Here is a 6,495-nt window from a genome sequence, read left to right as displayed (position 1 = left end):
GGATTTTAATTCTTTTAATGAATCTAGGGGTATTCAATCAGGATTTTAAGTGATTCTCTGAAATTTTAGGTGTATTCAATTAGAATTTTAAGATGGTTTATTAAAATCCTTAGAAATCTGGGTGTATTCAATTATGATTTAAAGAAGTTTATAACATTCCAGGTGTATTCAATTAGAAATTTATTTTAAAGAATTTGAGAAAGTTGAGGAATTTGAGGGAATTTGAGAGATTTCATAGTGTATTTTAAGCATCCACAAATCTCATCTCTTCCCATGAGATTTCGAGGGAATTGAATCAAAATTTTATATGGAATCTCTACAAATCAATTAAACTCCATAAAAATCCACAGATTTATAAATCCATTAAAGTCTCTCAAATTCTCAATTGAATACAACTCCTTTAGATTTGGATGGATTCTAAAATCCTTTAAAATCTTTTAATTGACTACACCTAAATTTTAATGGATTCTAAAATTCTTTAAAATCTTTTAATTGACTACACTAGGATTTTAAAATCTTTAAAATCCAAGTTTGACTACACCGCTTATATATCGACCCCGTACTTGAATTTTCACGACTTATCTGGTGTGGATACATCCACTCGTCTGAAAAGGGTTTTGGATTCCTTGAGTAGGTTCTTCGTTCAACGTGGGGTGCATCATAAGATACAAAGCTTTCGTTTTCGTTGGGACCTTTGGGTTGATGATGGTGACGACGACGACGATGATGACTGTGATGTTTATTTCCAATCGCGATTGAGGGAATGGATTGAAATTGCAGTGAGGTGCAACGTTGAAGTGATTCATCTTGTTGTCATTCCTAATAATACGTTTAGAGAGCTTCCTGCTTCCCTCTTGCACTGTAAATCGTTGAAGTCTTTAACTGTGGACATGATCTGCAACATTAGTGTTGTGCCCTCCATGGATTTTTCGTCTAATCTCGAATGCATGAGGTTAAAAGATGTTTCGATAAAGAATGATGGTGATCGATTTTTGAAGTGGATTTCAGGTTGCTGCACATCCATTAAGGAATTACTTCTTGAAGATTGTGTTGGGGTCAACAACCTTGTCATCGAAAGCTCATCTCTGGAATCATTTTGCTCTCAGTCTCATTAATACAACGACGGATGCCATGTTAACTTCTCTGGTGACAGACTTGAAAAATTACATTTTGTTGAACCGATTGGGAGGAAGACAAACAGATTGGTCAACATTTCTGCTCCGAATCTTAAGTATTTGGAATGGATTGGGAATTTTCGAATCGCCAAAATCTTGGAAACTTAATGTTTTAGGAGAAGGCTGTGATTTGTTCTTCCCCTTGGAACTGTAACTTTGATGTCTTATTTGATTTTGTTTGTAGCACCCGCAAGGTTAAATTACTTTTTTTGGACCCAGATACTCTTGAGGTAAGACTACACTACACAAATTCAGCAAAATGATTCACGTTATGGTTCGCAAACTCTTATATATTTCGTTGGTGTTTTGTTTTCGTTCTATTTACTTGATTGTCTGTCTTTTCAGTGCCTACGGTTAAAAAGGGACTATTGGAAATCAAAGGAGCTTTCTTTTATTTCTCATGCCAAGGAGGTAGTCATACATTATAAATTTCGGTCTAATGTTATTGAGTTCGCATATTGTATTCTCGAGCATGCTCATGACTTGGAGAAGATGATCATATACTATCCTCATCGTTCTGAGGTGCTCAACGCCATGGTGAAGTTGAGAACAACGGTGATGTCGAAAGGCATTCACTTTCACAAAATTGTGACCCATTACGACCATCAGGTGATTAGATCCTTAGTTCGGTTCAATCTTTGGTGATTTTGTTTAATTTTCTTTGTTTGCTGCTGAGGTGAGTTCCAATGTCATGTTTCCCACCATGTTATGAGATTGAAATGTGAACACCGGCTGTATTTGTCTAGATATGTTGGCATCATTTCTTCACATTCAGCAGAGTACATGAATTGAGAACAACGTATGGCTGCAATGTAACTAAAAATTCTAGTTTTAGAATAAAAAATAAAATCTGTACGCATTTTTATATATTTTGAACTTTTATTTTTTGGTCTGAAAACAAAGGACTAACTACATTTATGAAAATTGTAGTTGTCAGTCCGTTGAATATTTGATTTTCGCAGCTTGACAAATTGTAACTTAGAATCGGAAACCAAATCCGTAGGGCGCAGGGGTTAACACAAATTTATTAGATTGCTCGGACAGGGGTTAACACAAATTTATTAGATTGCTCGAATGGCTGCCTTTGTCCCTCCCCGCCATCTCATATGGAAACATTATATAGAGACATTTTGGGACCTTATATTGAAGGTAACATTAGGCATTCACAACTCGAACTCACACCTTCCTCCACGCCATTTCTCTTTTACAGACTCGAATGAAACACCAACAAGGTGGGCAGGGAAAAAAATACAGGAAAAAAAAATTGTTCATACACAGGAACTGGCGTGGCTTTGTCAAAAGCAAGTACACCAGGAAGTTCTTTGCCTTCCAACGACTCCTTTTTTTTGTGTGTGTGTGTTTTGGTAAAGATAGTAATATATTGAAATTAGCAAAGAAAAATACAAGCAGGAGTTGCACTGCGACTCCCAGTCCAACAACAGGGAAGAAAAGTGTTGCCTAATCACAGAAGGAGCATCAAAGAACCTAGAAAGAAGAGGCAAACACCACCGCCTCACAAACCGCGCGCCTGAAACTTGTAGAGAGAGGTGTAGTATTTGTCTATCTCTCTCCTATTTTCTTGATCATAGTCAGTGTGATCTTGTTCTTCTTGTCTGTGAACTGTGAACGGTGATTTGTGCTTTTCGTTTTCAATGGCCACTGTAATTCCTAAAAGTTTTAGCAATCGGATAGCAAACAGTAGTAGATTAGATCGATTCAGTAATCTCCCAATCGAAATCGCTCATCAGATTTTGTCCCACTTGAACTTCGAAGACCTAATTAGGGTTGGCTGTGTGTCCAAAACATGCAGAAAGTTTTATGTGTCGACCCCGTACTTGAATTTTCATGATTTTTACGGTGTACTGGTGAATATCTCCACTTGTCGAAAGAACAGAAGTGTTTTGGATTCTTTGAGTAAGTTTTTCATTCAACGTGGGGTGCATCGTAAGATACAATGCTTTCGCTTTTGTTAGTACCTTTGTGATTATCATGAGGATGCACATGAGGTACATTTCCAATCGCGATTGAGGGAATGGATTGAAATTGCAGTGGGGTGCAATGTTGAAGTGCTTCATCTTGTTACGTTTGGAGAGCTTCCTGCTTCCCTTTTACCATGTAAATCGTTGAAATCTTTGCTTGTGTACATGATCTGCAATATTAGTGTTGTGCCCACCATGGATTTTTTGTCTAATCTTGAATACCTGAGGTTGAAAGATGTTTCGATAAAGGATGATGATGATCGATTTTTTAAGTGGCTTTCAGGTTCCTGTACATCCATTAAGGAATTACTTCTTGAAAATTGTCTTGGGGTCAACAATCTTATCATCGAAAGCTCTTCTCTGGAATCATTTTGGTGTGAGTCTCATGACTTCAACGACGAATGCCATCTTAACATCTCCGGTGACAGACTTGAAAAATTACATTTCGATGCACCGATTGGATTGGTCAACATTTCTGCTCCAAATCTCAAGTATTTGGAATGGTTTGGGGAATTTAAGACTCGCCAAAATCTTGGAAACTTAATGTTCTTGGAGAAGGCTATGATTTATTCTACAACTCAGATCTCCAACTTTGATGTCTTATTTGATTTTCTTTGTAGCATCCGCAAGGTTAAAGTTCTTATTTTGGATCCAATCATTCTTGAGGTAAGATTACACTTCAGAAATTAAGCAAATTGATTCACAATTTGGTCACAAACTCGTTATTTATTTCGTTGCTGTTTTGTTTTCATCTAACAATTTTCTTGATTGTCTGCCTTTTCAGTACCTATGGTTAAATAGGGACTGTTGGAAATCGAAAGAGAGCTTTCGTTTATTTCTGAAGCCAAGGAGTTTAAGTCATACAATATGATGAACACCAGTCTAATGTTATTGAGTTCGCATATTATAAACTCGAGCATGCTCACGATTTGGGGAAGATGACCATATACTATTTTCAGAGTCACCGTTATGATGTACATGATGTCTTGATAAAGTTGAGAACAGCGATGATGTCAAAAGGAATTCACTTTAAAAAAAATATGATCCATCACGACTATCAGGTGGTTAGATTCTTTAGTTATGTTCAACCTTTGGCTTATTTTGTTTACTTTTCTTTGTTTGCTGCTAAGGTGATTTCCAATGTCATGATTCCACCAGGTTATGACACTTGAAATGTGAACACCGGTTGATATTTGTATGGTAGAATCAAATTTAGAGTGATTTTATGCTACATTTGCTGAGTTTGATTTTGCATTTCAAATGTATTCATAGTTAATTTGTTCGGTGCACATTGTTTATATGCATAGCAGTTGTCGATGCGATGAATTTTGTCATTGTAATGGGTGAATTATTATTTGTTTGATTTTCACCGCCTAGTGTACTTGAGATTTTGATGTTTCTAGTACGAAGTAGACTAGATATGTTTGCATCAGTTCTTCACATACAAAAGACATGAATTGAGAACACTGTAAGCTAACTGAAAATTCTAGTTTTAGAATAAAAAACAAAATCCGTAAGCATTTTTATAAAAAAAAAAATGTTATTCTTACCACCTACTTGTACTATGATTTTGTACCATTCTAATATAGATGAGACTCACATGTGTTTGTGGGCCCTACCTTTATTAGAGAGATGGTACAAATAGATGATAAGTGTAGCATTACTCTTATATAAGCTATGATGAACCTCATAGGTTTTGAACTTTTAATTTTTTTGGTCTAAAGATTGTACTTGTCGGTCCGTTGAATGTTTGATTTTCGCGGCTTGAAAATTGTAATTTAATCGGAAATTAAATCCGTAGGGTGCAGGGGTTAACAGATTGTGACTGGGATAGAGAACTAAACCTCAAGATATTTTAAAAAGAAAATGTTGCAAAGAACAAATTTATTAGATTGTTCGAATGGCTGCCATTGTCCCTCCCTGCCATCTCTTATGGAAACTTTATATAGAGACATATTGGGACCTTATATGAAACGTAACCAGGAAGTTCTTTGTCTTCCAACAACTCCACACTCGCACCACCAGCAGTTGATATGTGGCTCATCACACTAGCAATTCCTACTTTCCCCACGGCCGCAACAGAATCTCCACCTCCGATGATTGTTGTCACTCCCTTCCACTAAGTTCTGCAAGCTTCTTTGCTACAGACTGCAGAGTAAGAGTTACAACTTAAATCACCGCCCACACATCACATTCATATGGCAAGAGAAGCTAAAGAGTTCCCTCACACAAAACAAAGCTACTACGTGGTCAAATATTTTATACTAACCTTAATATTCATATCCATAACTAGCACCATATATGACAGCGGTAACTCCTTTTCTCTTTGTTGCGGGGAAAGTTAGCATCATTTTTTTTTCTCCTCTTTCTATCTCTTTATTTCTTACCATGCAAGATCTGGATTTACGATTCATATCCATATATATATATATATATATATGTTCTTGATTTGCAATTCAAAAGCAAGGGTTGTATAATAGGAAGAAAAATAGAGATAAAATTTGGGGTGGGTGGGGTGGACGGAAGAGTTTAGAAAGGTGTGAGGGATGAAGAGAACAGAGGGAGGTTGTTCGCAGCTAGGGCTATTCGTTTCTCAATTGAAATTTTGTAAATTTTTTTTTTTTTTGCCTAATCGAATAAATGGTACTCTTGGTGAAAAAAAAATTAGGAAAAAAATTCTTGAGGTGAGTTTGTTATGATTCATGCCCTAAACTGAAAGTTTGTCATTCTTCTGTTAACAGCTTGCACGTGAGCCTCACGTGTGAGGTTAAAATCGTTATTTCCCTCTTATTCAACTGTTAGAAGCTAATAACTAATACTCATTCATAGTCACCACCCAATGCGGAGCGATGAAATCGCGATGTGGGTTGTTAACCTTTATCATATGCTATCGAATTTGCGTGCATGAAATGAAATGTTTAATTGAAATCAAAGAGTGGAACAATAAAATGGGAATCAGCTGGTTGTTAGGGTTCATCGTTAGAAATTAATCGAATTGTGTTTGAGTGAGAAAACTAATCCTATGGAGTTTTACGTTTTGTTTTTTGATTGACGTTGCTCCTTCTTTCTTGTATGTTTTAGTTCACATGAGAAATTGAATTAAACTTAGCAGTCGATTTCGCATGGGAAAAGCGATTATGGATGGGCTTGGCTAATGTTGCATTCAAGAATCTGTCTCTGCTCTGTCTTTTTTTGTCGAACCTGTGCTTTCTTTATTAGTTTTTTGATATTGAATTTTTATCCAGCAGGAAATAAAGTTAGAAGTTCTCACTTAACAACTTCCTATACATACCGACAATAACAGTTACCATTCTAAGGGCTGGTTTGGTATTGCTGTGCTT

The 6,495-nt window shown here is 36.3% G+C and overlaps 1 long non-coding RNA gene across 2 annotated transcripts; it reads left to right on the top strand.

Moving 5' to 3' along the window:
• The first annotated feature begins 687 nt into the window (after positions 1–687).
• LOC139188838 (uncharacterized) lies at positions 688–4,518 on the top strand. 2 transcript variants are annotated; one of them, XR_011572183.1, is made up of 4 exons: positions 696–1,405; positions 1,521–1,784; positions 2,386–3,820; positions 3,939–4,518. It is a non-coding gene; the product is annotated as an uncharacterized lncRNA (long non-coding RNA). The 2 variants fall into 2 exon arrangements; XR_011572184.1 differs by lacking the exons at positions 2,386–3,820; positions 3,939–4,518 and having other exon boundaries at positions 688–1,405; positions 1,521–2,057.
• Positions 4,519–6,495: the final 1,977 nt, after the last annotated feature.

The sequence above is a fragment of the Malus domestica genome, chromosome 10 (genome assembly GCF_042453785.1).
Source record: "Malus domestica chromosome 10, GDT2T_hap1".
NCBI classification, from domain to species: Eukaryota; Viridiplantae; Streptophyta; class Magnoliopsida; order Rosales; family Rosaceae; genus Malus; species Malus domestica.
The sequence above is the reverse complement of the archived record's forward strand: the minus strand, read 5'-3'. Positions and strand labels throughout refer to the sequence as shown.